General features: G+C 43.8%; 1 pseudogene; it reads left to right on the top strand.

The window, feature by feature from the left end:
• The first annotated feature begins 10,534 nt into the window (after positions 1-10,534).
• Positions 10,535-11,861, top strand: LOC147452624 (uncharacterized; annotated as a pseudogene).
• The last annotated feature ends 320 nt before the right edge of the window (positions 11,862-12,181 follow it).

Raw genomic sequence — 12,181 nt, 5'->3', positions numbered from 1 at the left:
GATCGGTGCATGCGATAGCAGGTGCAGGAGATGTGAGACTGTCATTACCGAGTGGTGCATCTTACTTGTTACGACATATGTGCTATGTACCAGATTTGACAGTGAGTTTGATCTCGATTGTTCAGCTTAGAGATTGTGGATGTCAGATTTCGCTACGAGAGCGAGATTTTGTGATGCATTTGGGTTCGCTAGTGATTGCGAGAGGTGCCAGGAGTGGTACAGGTTACCCATTGCATGTGGATCACGCGAGAGACGGTGTTGTCTCTGTGATCACGCAGCCAGGTAGAGAGCGAGAGAGCAGGCGAGTCTCTTTTGCTTGTGGGTTGGAGGATGCTTTGCATGGAGTGCAGAGTAGTGAGCTCGTTGTGCACACAGTTGGGGCACGACTTGAGCAGTCACACAGAGAGGTGACAGAGTCAGACATGCATGCTTTGCTAGTGATTGAGCAAAGCAGAGAGTCAGTTGTGCGAGATACTTCTATGCAAGATAGACAGGTAGAGCGGTCTTGCTCTAGTGAGTCATGACAGGAGGACGTTGTGCAAGAGTCTATGCATACGGAGTTAGAGCATGAGAGCTCTAGTGAGTCACAGCAGATTGAGTGGTCATGTTTGCAGTGGATGATTGCAGAGGAGGCTGAGATGTCAGTGATTATGCAGTCATTCCTTTCTATGCTCGACAGTGAGCATGGGGATATAGTTGTGCAGGATATGTCTTCCAGCAGACACCTAGAGCAGCTGGTTTGCTCTGAGGTTGCACGATAGGTTGATGCGTCTTTTGCGGACAGTCAGGAGATGCATGTGGCTGACACACCTTGTCAGTCAGAGATGCCTATTGCCAGGGACATATATGTTGATGCATGCTCCGTAGAGCTAGCAGGGCCCGCTAGCATTGCATCGGCATTTGGTGGTCTCATGTATGAGATGCTGATCTTGAGACCGGATATCGCAGCTGCAGTGGGAGCATATGTAGTTGGGATTGTCAGTCGTTTGTTGACTGATGATGGCATAGTGCACGAGGGAGATATGCAGGTATTGCGTACATACTTGCAGTACGTGTGCGGTACGTCTGGTGGTGTATGGACTTACACGGGAGCAGGACAACCGGATGCACACGATCACAGCCAGCCAGTGGGCATCGGTTGAGAGCGGTTTTCTCTCACCTTTTGTAGTCTTTAGACTAGGTTCCCTTGCTTAAAGGCACAGTCGCCTTTAAGTGGGAGGTTGTTGGGGTATAGGCGCCTGTGCCTTGCTCGGCCGCCCAGAGTCTGGGCGCCCACTGACTTGTATACCTTATACATAGCATAAGTGTATAGGGGGCTGCTCACTCTTTTGAGTCTCCCCACCCACATCGTGTGTGTCTCCTTCTCTCTCTCTCACTCTCCGTCTGTGGTGCTCCCCGATCCCCTTCACAAGATGATGTCGGTGGATCGCAATGGTGCAATTAAAAAATCACGTTGTTCTGTGTAATCACCAATAGTAATTGGGAGAGATTTAATTTCACATGTGCCAGTGTACCTAATTCCTTGAAAAGCACATTTTACTTTGTATGCAGATGGTGTGGTGGTTAAATTCAATTTTCTAACAAATTTTTCAGAAATAAAATCGTGTGAACTACCATCATCGTGTAAAATAGACATACTTGAATCTTGAATTTTGCTTGACTAATGGAGCCAGACATGAATTGAAATTGGCTTACCTGGTACGTGAGGTGGTGTTGCAACTATCCAATCAGCCATGGTGTTGTCGAGGGGTTCTAATTCGTCTTCATGTTGTGGATTCGAGCTGTGGGGTGGCGGGGTCCGGGTGGACAATTGTTGGTGCAATTGGCTTCAATATGGCCATATTGGTGGCACTTGAAGCACCAAGCACTACTCCAACATGCAGGGGGATTGGGATAATGATGTGTGTTTGAATTTTGAGGTGCAATGTGTGTGGGTGTAATGGTGGGGTTGTGTTGTGGATGATGATTATTTTGGTGACTACGAAGAAAAGGGGGTGGACGGTTTTGTGTGTGATTGTTTGTGTGAGGGTTTGAAGTATGCCTGTTGAAATTATTACCGTTGTGATTGCGGTTTTGGTTGTTGTTACCCCACTGACTGCAAGGTTGAAATTGGGACGGTTGGAGTTGCGCATGTTCTGCACTTCATGGACGATAGAGTTGATTTCTTTCTCATCATCGTAGCCCAAGGATATAGCTTCATAAAGAGACGTCGATTTGAGAGCATTGAGTTTTGACTGTATACCATTGGAAAGACCATTCTTATATTTATGCTAAAGAGAGTCTACAGACACTTCTTCTACCATACGGAGAAGTAGAAGGCGTTCTCAGAAGCGGTTGGTTAACGGGAGTAATGTCTTCTTGCATCCAGGAGGAATTTGGCCCAAGCATGACGAGGGTCAAGGCCAAATTGAGGGGGTAGGAAGGAATCTTTAACCCACTGTTGAAAACTATCCCAAGTTGATGGTCGTTCTGCCGTTTTGCGTAGCACGCTCCATTAGAGTGAAGCTTGACCAGAAAGGTGATTAGTAGCACATTTAATTTTATCTATTTTAGTGAAAGATTTTCCAGCAAAATAATCATCGAATTGCGTTAACCAAGATAGCACTGTTTTACAAATTTTGCGACCATCGAACTTGAAAAACATAATAGATTTTTGACTTATCTTTGCCTCCTTGCTGGATTGTTGAGCTTCAAACGTGGCCTTCAAAATTTTGATCATACATTCATCTTCATTGTAGTCATCGCGTGCTCTTTTCTGATCATTCGTTTGCAAGGCATTAATTCACAATGTCTAAGTCCTGTTGTTTGCAGCAAGAATACTTGTTGCTCCAAGGTCGGTGTCGGGAGAGGTGAATCAGTGGTCCAATCAAAATGGTTACTAGCACCGTTCGTCTCCATTACGAGTGGGAAAATTAATAATCAAGTTGATTTGTTGCAAATCGGATCCGGAGTCAAGAATTTGCGCTGAATAAATTCGACGATGTGGATGCTGTGTTGTCTGATGGAGTAAAAAAGCTCGTAAGCCCACTACCAAGTGCCGCGAAGCTCCCTGTATTGAATTGTAGATGCGACATTGCTGATGTAGAACCGTTGCAGTTGCGTGGGGCGTTGTTGGTGTAGGGGTCGGCAATTGATGATTGGTTGCCTATGAATGTGACATATTGGAGCTCTCATGTACGAGCGATAAGCAAGGTGAGGTTTACGAAGTACGTAGCTATATTTGATGGCAATTGGGAGAGATGGAGTCCGTGAGAATGTGAAGCTAATGTTTTGCCAGTGTTTCAAAGGTGTGTGTGTGTGTGTGTGTGTGTGTGTGTGTACAAATCCTTGAATCATCATAATGTGTGTGTGTGTATGTGCACAATGGTTTTGGCATAGAGGGTGTGTGCAACCTTGTTAATACCCCACGATTGTAGATAGCTGTGCTAGCAAAAACAAAACAAAGAAAAGAGCCTTAAGAACGTAATATACTCTCTGGTAAGTAGGGGGGTGCCATGATGTGGATAGGATATGCAACAGACGAAGGGGAAGAGAGAGCCGCCCGAAAACAATTTTGAGAGAGAGAGAGAGAGAGAGAGAGAGAGAGAGAGAGAGAGAGAGAGAGAGAGAGAGAGAGAGAGAGAGAGAGAGAGAGAGAGAGAGAGAGAGAGAGAGGATAGCTTTTTTTTTCCTACAGTTTTTTGGTAGTCACTGGCCGCGGTCAAGAGAGAGAGAGTTAGACAAGGCATGGGGGCATGTGAGAGAGAGAGGGAGAATCTTGCGCGACTGGTTGAGAGAGAGCGTTGCATGGGAGTTGGGTGATGCCCGACGGCTATTGCGTGAGTGGGGGGGGGGGGGGGGGTTTGGTTGGTTGTTGGCCATCCTCTGGTTGGTGATGCTGGACAGCTTGTGGTAGACAACTACCCATAGTTTGATGGCGCCACCACTTTCTCAGTCAAAAGAAAAAGGGTTTTTGATGGTATGAGTGTACACCGTGGTCATCAAAGTGTGAGTTGTGACGCTATGTGGTAGGAGCCGGCATGCACTAGAGAAGCATGTAGGGAGTGCATTGGACTGGCTTTAGCTACTGCATGTTGGTGGTGATGTGAGAAGCCAAAGAGAAGGCAGCTCCATACTCTGTAAAACTTGCATCCGATTCATTTTTAGCAGCAACAACGCCGGGTACTACCATAGCCTGAAATAGACATGCCTCGCTCTGTCATCACATTGGCTATGGAAACCGAGTCCTTGGTGGAAGATCCAGAACCCTGCAGGTAGCAAAATGCACATCCCTTGGATGTTTGCATACCTATTATGGGTCTTGCAGACAAGTTTCAATCAGTAAACTACATTGTATGGGTGGAGAAAGGAATTTGTTTTTTGAGAGGAACACGTTTCCCAAGCAAGGGATGTGCACCATCAATGTCGGGCGCAAGTTCCCTTGAATGTAGGCCAGAGAATCTGTGTTTGTTGAGAATTTTCTTCTGGTCCGAGAGAGACACCTCCTCCTAAAGAGGTTAAGGCTGCCCTCTCAGTAGCTCCTTGTAGCCGATTCTTTTGTTGCTATTGTAGCTGCTCTGGACTCTGTTGTTAAGGTCTTCACAGTTTCTAGCAGTCCTAATTATTTTTTACCATGGCAAAACAGGTCTTAACAAGAAATCACAGGGTTAGGGATGCCAATTCCCTCCTTCTGTGCAGGCCATCGTCACCTCTGACCAGGCCATCGTCACCGAGAGGAAGCGCCAATTTGGTCTGCTACGCAGGTAAAAAAATAGTAGATTACATACATATACATACACACACACACACACACACACATATATACTTATACTCTAAAAAAGGTAAAGCTTTATTTGTTGCAAGCTACAACGTTTTTCGATACGGATTGTTTCCCACATGCAACAAAATCGTGATGCCAAAAAAGAAGCCCTGTCGCCACCTTGGTAACCTAGGTTAAAATTTCATGAATTATCTTACTTAAAATTGGTTCAATCCATTGTGTATTACACAAGCCGACCCATATTGGCAAAAATAGAAATAAAAAAATTAATGAGAAATAACTTAGCTCCAAAATTTTGTTGCTATTCTCTTCTCCAACTCCCCACTATCTCGTATTTAAGTTGCAATTCCACGGAGAAAAAAAAGGTTTCTCGTGCTCTAATGCCGCTGCTACAACGGTTGCATGGAGTGCCTACAAAAAAACCAAAGAATAGACCGCCGACAATAAAACCAGAACATGACATACTTGATGAACCTTAGTTGCACAAGATCACGACTAATCACGATCTGGGAGGCACACTCACACACAAGGGGGGAGAGAGAGAGAGAGAGAGAGAGAGAGAGAGAGAGAGAGAGAGAGAGAGAGAGAGAGAGAGAGAGAGAGAGAGAGAGAGAGAGAGATATTAAGGGAAAAAGGTCCTAAGAGAGAGGGTGAGACACCAAGGCCACATGGAAGAGTTCCCATTTAATATTTTCTAAGTTTTTTTAAACAAATAAAAAAAGTTTATAGGTTTCTATGAATTTTATTGAAAACTACAGGGTTTTTTTTTCAAAACTTTGCAGGGGTTTTCTCTTTGAGTTCATATATTATCTCAACTAGTACTGCCAGGGGGTTTTGCCCACTTCTCTCTCTCTCTCTCTCTCTCTCTCTCTCTCTCTCTCTCTCTCTCTCTCTCTCTCTCTCTCTTTATGTGAACAGTCTCGTGAGGGTGTTGGACTGTAGGGTGCAATGGTCTGAACATCGCTGAATGAAGCTTGTGCTGATGCGTGGTTGGGAGGGGGGGTCAAAATTGCTTCCCCCATTATAATTGTATAGATTGACTATAGCCCTACTATCTCCAAACTTTAAAGTGGCAAGCCTGGTGATTTTATCACTTATTTTCATGAAAAAGTACCAATGTTATTTCAGAAGGAGCATGCCATACATAAACGGCAGTACAACAAGATCCCTACCAAAAAATTGTAGGGGGATAGGGTAGGATGATACTGCATCAATTTGAGAACAGGGAGGAAGATGTGGATGATAAGGGTTTAGGGGAGGAAGCAACATCATCTCCAACAAGGTTCAAGCCTTGGAGTAGTTGGTCTTGAGGCTGACAAAAGTCTTGAAAGTTGAGAGGTATTTTGCAAACCTTACAGAGGCTTGTAGCTCAACCCTGGTTGCTTGTTGAGGTTAGACAAAGAGGCACAACATGCTGAGGTGGGATTGGGCGACAAGGCAAACAGATAAGGCACGCACTTCACAAAGTAGCCCTGTAATTGGCTGCACTCAGGGCTTCCACCTCTTTACTTGTACTACATATTACTAGTGCCAACGCCGCCTTCACTAGCATGCACATGCTACCGCACATTGCCATTTCTTTTGCCCTCTCTCTCTCTCTCTCTCCACACACACACACACACTACCTCTAGACTCTAGCATCACACTCTGAGCAAGCTCTCTTTCCTCTCTCTCTGGCTCTCTTCTTTGACGCTTAAAGGTCTCTCTCTCTCTCTCTCTCTCTCTCGAGAGAGAGAGAGAGAGAGAGAGAGAGAGAGAGAGAGAGAGAGAGAGAGAGAGAGAGAGAGAGAGAGAGAGAGAGATAATAAAGAGCTCGCTCTGAAAACTCTTTTTGGAGTGAGCTTTTCAGAGCGAGGTTTTTTTATAGATTTGGTCAGTTGAGCAATAACTGAAAAAAGCTCACCCAAAAAGCTCACTCCATTCCAATCCCCTTTTTGTGTTTAGTAATTTAGTGGAAGAACATATAGATGAGTTTTCACATGTATCTAATTTGCTAAGAAAGAACATACTGTATTTGAATCTTGAAAGAGCACCTTTTTTCCAATTGAAATCAAGTATCTTGGTCATAGTATCTCAAAGTGCTATTCACTGGACCCTAAGAAAATTGAAGAATCGATGAGCAATGCGCTCGTTTCAAAATTTCCTGATTGCTCTCATCAAATTTTTGTCATTTGCCACGGATGCTAGTGGAAAAGGTATAATGCTTATCATGCTTGTCCCCACAAGAATACACAAAATGAGCCTCCTAGAGCTACCTTGGTCAAAATCCAAGAAGAGGATTCTCACCACAAAGGATCTCATCTATGCCATGCTTGGGGAAAGGTAAGAGAACATGATGCTTTTATTCTCTTTGACCCTGGTTCTACTCACAATTTCATATCCACAGAGTTGGCCACCAAGCTAGGCATCCAAGCCTATGAGATGGGAGATGTCCTACCTACCGATGGTGCTTTCAAGGGGCAGAAAGCGTCAGTCACTCCCTTAATTGGGAAATTGAGGCTCCATGTCCAAAGCTATGTGGACAAGGAGGACTTCTTTATCTCTCCTCTCAAGTGTGAGGATGTAATCCTAGGGGCACCACGGTTTGATTGCATGGATGCCAATGTTAAATTCCCTCAAAGGCCAATATACTTTAGGTTCAAGGAAAACTATATGTACATAGATGCCAACGAGTTGGGTAACACCATACCCATTGTACAAACGCAAGCTTCAATAGGTAAATAAAGAAATATATTTCCATGTACATGATTTTTATTAAAGATTCTCAAAATGAACCTAATGCTTTAGCAAAAAAAAAAAAAACAATCACAAGGAATTAGAGTTATCCAATTTTCTCAAGGGATTTCAAGATGTTTTTATTGACGACATCCCTTTTGAACTACTTCCTAAATGCGGCAATGATGAACATGCAATTGAACTTCTTCCAGGAAGCTCACCGCCTAATAAACCTCCTTATAGAGTTTCTCAAGCTCAACAAGAGGAGATTATGCGGTGTGGGACGGATATGTGCAGAACTATCCTATGTACTTAACATGCCTCTGTTTTGATTGGTTTGTAGATTAATGTGGAGGTGCAGTCGACAGTTTTACTGCTCCGCTGGACGATATTTCTTGGACTAAATAAGGCCCCATTCCCCTTTTCTGTAGCTTTTTGGCATGTTGTTTAAGGGTGTATACTAAGACATAGTCGCCCGTTTTAAAGTCCTTGTTCTTGACATGTTTGTCAAAAAACTCTTTCTGTTGTCTTTTTTTTGCATATATGGCTGCTATAACCACCCTAGCCATGGGTATCACCTATGATTTCTCCATGAATTGACCCATGACACATGAGCCATAGGGCATGGGACTCATTTAATGAGCCTCACATTCAATCTCCTCCTCTTCTCCATTCATGCATCCCTAGCATTGACGAAGGCTCACTTGGGCTACATGCATTATGCATTGCATCACTCTCTACCACGTGCCAAGGCTATATAAGCCTCCTTTTGTAATTCAAGTTTTTGCTAATTGAGTTTCCAACTTGATTACTTACTGGTCTTGTTTTCATCACTAATTATATGTGTGATCATCATTAGCTTAATGCGTAATGAATGCCACTAACATCGATCCACCTTAGCACACTAGGTTATATCATGCGGTATGAGAGAGTTAGTGATAAACCTAGTACTTGCGTAAGCATATTTCTCTAGTAGATTAAGTGGCGCTCTCTTCTCTCTTACCACCTGATTGGAATCATACTTTCTAATCATTAGGAAAAATATGAACCCCAAAAGTGCCTTGTAAGGATCCCTAATTTTAAGGGATTAAGGCTAAAAATGTGTGTGGTTTAGGAGACAAGGCCGTTGAATGAGGGTATCCTCATAGAATTTTTTTAAGGCTGTCATAGGCTTTTTGTAGGTTGAAATAGAGGCTAAGGAGGGAGGATAGGTACATTCTCTCTCTATCCAAAAGAGTGGTGGTCCTTATGACAATAACTACCTTCCCCCCCTTTCTTTTGTCACATCATCAAGGGCGTCCATAGCCTTAGCCCAAAAAAATACTTAAAAAAAAAACCTCGCTTTTACTTAAAACTTCTCCCCAACCTATATATATACTCAAAAATCAAATTTCTCTTTCAAACTCTCACAGCTAGACCTGCAAAATAGGAAACTTCCCACCTTTTTAAATTTCCCTCCAAAATCACTCCTCTCTGTCTCTTCTCTCTCCTACTTTTCAGCACACACTCTACCTCCTTCCCTCTCTCACTCCTCTCCCTACCTCTTCTCTCTCTTACTTTTCAGCACACACTTCCTCCTTCCCTCTCTTTGTTGCAGGTACACTCCATAGCTTTGCTGGAGCTCTCCCCCCCATGACTCTCCACTCCATAGCTTCATCCTTCCTCTCTTTGTTGCAAGTCCACTCCATAGCTTTGTTGTAGCTCTCCCCCCCATGGCTCTCCACTCCATATCTTCCTCCTTCCCTTTCTTTGATGCAGGTCCACTCCATAGCTTTGCTGCAGCTCTCCACTCCATGGCCCTCCTCTCCACTCCGTAGCTCTCCTGCAGCACTCCACTCCATAGCTCTCCTCTCCACTCCGTAGCTCTCCATCCCATGGATCTTCACTCCGTGCCTCTACTACTACAACTCTCCACTCTTTCTTGAGGCTAGCTTTATTCTCCTTGCCATGGAGCCAGGCGACATTACAAACCTCCCATCCACAGCAAGATTGTCAAGTTCGAAAACGGTTTCTCTACCTGTTCGGTTGCCGAAGGACTTCACACCCTCAAAGCATCATTACTTGCAAGTTGCACAACTGCAGGTCACATCAATGTGGACCTTTGGGTGCATGGTTGCCTTACCCTAATGATCCAGCCATCAATGTGTACCCAACATTCAATAGCCTTACTTCATTCTTACAATATGTAGGTAGAGGGGAGCAAGGTCTTCTTGGATACTGCAAGTGATTGTCAACTATTGGAGGTGATAGTGCATAATGGTCTTTGCATCAATGTCAACTTCTTTCCCATACCACTAGTGGATTGCGAGAAAGGATCTTTCATGTGGAGGAGGAAGTGGAAACTCTTAAGCTACAGGTGGAAGAGAAGATGCTAAGATTGCGAAGCTTGAAGATAAGATCTTGCATCTTAAAAAGACGCCCTTAGGTGCAAGGGAACGTAAGAGGAGATTCAATGCCATAGAGACTTTAGCCCCCGAAGGTGGTGCTAGAAAAAGAAGGGTTACAACTACAAGGTACATTTTTCTACGCTCCAATCTGTGTTTCTATGGTAATGTTTTTGTCCATTCTTGTAGGAATTTTGTAATAATGTTTTTGTTTATTCTTGTAGGAATTTTATCCAAGAGCTGTGTGGTGGCCATAGCCAAGAGGATCGCATCCATTTGTTAACATCAACATCTGAAGGTGAATGGGAGTTGTGGAAGGATCTTTGCAAGTATAAACAGACAATGATAGCAATGCAAGTGTTGTGCTTAGCCAACAACATGTTTGGGCGGTATTCGACAAGATGATGAAGATACTACGACTTGCAAGCACAACCAGTGAGCAACGACAAGAATTCCAAAATTTGGTGGTGGAGTTCACAAAGGCAGACGTCATTGCATGGGGTGAATCGAACATTACACACTACATGGTGAGTGTTTGCTATTCTGACTTGGTTTGTACTATGCTTTAGTTTTGATCATCGATGTGTTGTGGATTTTTTGGCAGCACATCCTCTATGCCCATGGTGTATACTTTATGAACATGTATGGTTCATTGGATCTTTGGAGCATGCAAGGTATGGAGAAGTCACACTATCGTGCCAGGCGTGTCTACTTCAAGAATACAAGACATGAAGTAGGTTTAGTGCGCTCATGCTATCTTCAGAAAATGTTCAATTGGTTTTATCGCACCACCTTTGGACGCAAAGTGTCGATTGAACGTGCAAGGTCATCGCGCGCGGCAAAAGAAACCCGTCGACTGGCCCATGTTCGTTCCTCAGAATGCTGGAGATCCTCACAAGGTCCAGCACGGCATGCAGTGTGGCGAGCATCAAGGACTAGGGTTAGAAAAGTTTGGGTCAGGCAGTAGTAGTTGTATTTAGAATCTCAAGAAAATGAAAAATCTACTACATTTGGATGCTCTTTTACTTTTTGATCAAGCATTTGTATTGTTTGATTGTTTGTTTGAATAGTTCTCCAATTTCATGTGGTTTTAAAATTCAAAAGATTATTTTGTCGTGCTTTTAGCGACTCTTTTCCACCATGTGAACCCGCCCTTATATGGCCACCCTATATAAAGAGGTAAAAACCCCCCCATTCTCAAACACATAACACTCCTTCCCTCACCGAACACCACAAGCTCTACAAAGGCCCCCAAACGCACTTTCACAATGGCAAGGACAAAACAAACTGCAAAGAAGAGTCCCAAGACCATTGAGGCGTGCATAAAGCAAAAGATGCGGGTAGATCGACAACATGAAGAGCTAGCTGACACAGATCGAACAGAGACGAACATGTCCAATGAACGTGCACCGTGGGAAGGGGAGGACATTCCAATGAGCCATAGGGTGGGCGGGAAGACATTTCCAGGCGAAATGGGCCTAAGGCCATCTAGCCCTGGTCGCCCCTTTGTGGCCGGCAAGTCACTGCCAAAAGGAATGGGTGCCATGCCTTTTGATCAACACAACAATGATGAGCGTAGCAGTGAAGATGAGGATTATGATCTAGATGAAGATGCCCCCCAGCCACCTCCCAAGCACCGTCGAAAGTCAAAATTCTACAGGAAGCCGCAAAGAGCAAAGCCACAAGGAGCTCAGAGGCCCCCACAACGCCGACCTCAAAAAACAAGATGATTTTGTCGAGCGTTTGCTGAGATTTGGCATTACCAGAAGACAATAGACCTGCTTATTAGGAAAGCACCTTCTGCACGGATATGTAAAGAAGTGCTACAAAGCTACAACACAGAGCTTCGGATGTCTGCAATTACCCTCGAATCAATTCAGGAGGCTGCAAAGGCTTATTTGGTCAGTCTCTTTGAAGACACATTCTTATGTGATGTCCATGCCAAGGGTGTAACAATCATGGCAAAGGACATGCAACTTGCACGTCGCCTAAGGCAGGACTAATACCTTTGATGTCAAAACCTTTTTTTATAACTAACTTTTGTATTGGAATCAATCTACTTTGGAACCCTTGTACTGGATTCAAGTTTCCTTGAGAACTCAATGTATTTTCACTTTGCGACAAATACAATCCATCTCTTTTTGTCCAATTTTAGTGTCTATTTGTCTACATTTATTTTGTTAAATGGTTGAAGGTGAATGCTAATCAGTTGTACAAAAGGCTAATCAATTGGTAACCAAAGCTAAAAATTATCTGTTTGGCTTGAAATTGTCCATTAGGTAAATATTTTGCTTTGTACTTGCCAAAAAAACTTGCACAGCTT

Source organism: Adiantum capillus-veneris, chromosome 8 (genome assembly GCF_014529385.1).
Source record: "Adiantum capillus-veneris isolate H3 chromosome 8, ASM1452938v2, whole genome shotgun sequence".
NCBI lineage: Eukaryota > Viridiplantae > Streptophyta > Polypodiopsida > Polypodiales > Pteridaceae > Adiantum > Adiantum capillus-veneris.
The sequence above is the reverse complement of the archived record's forward strand: the minus strand, read 5'-3'. Positions and strand labels throughout refer to the sequence as shown.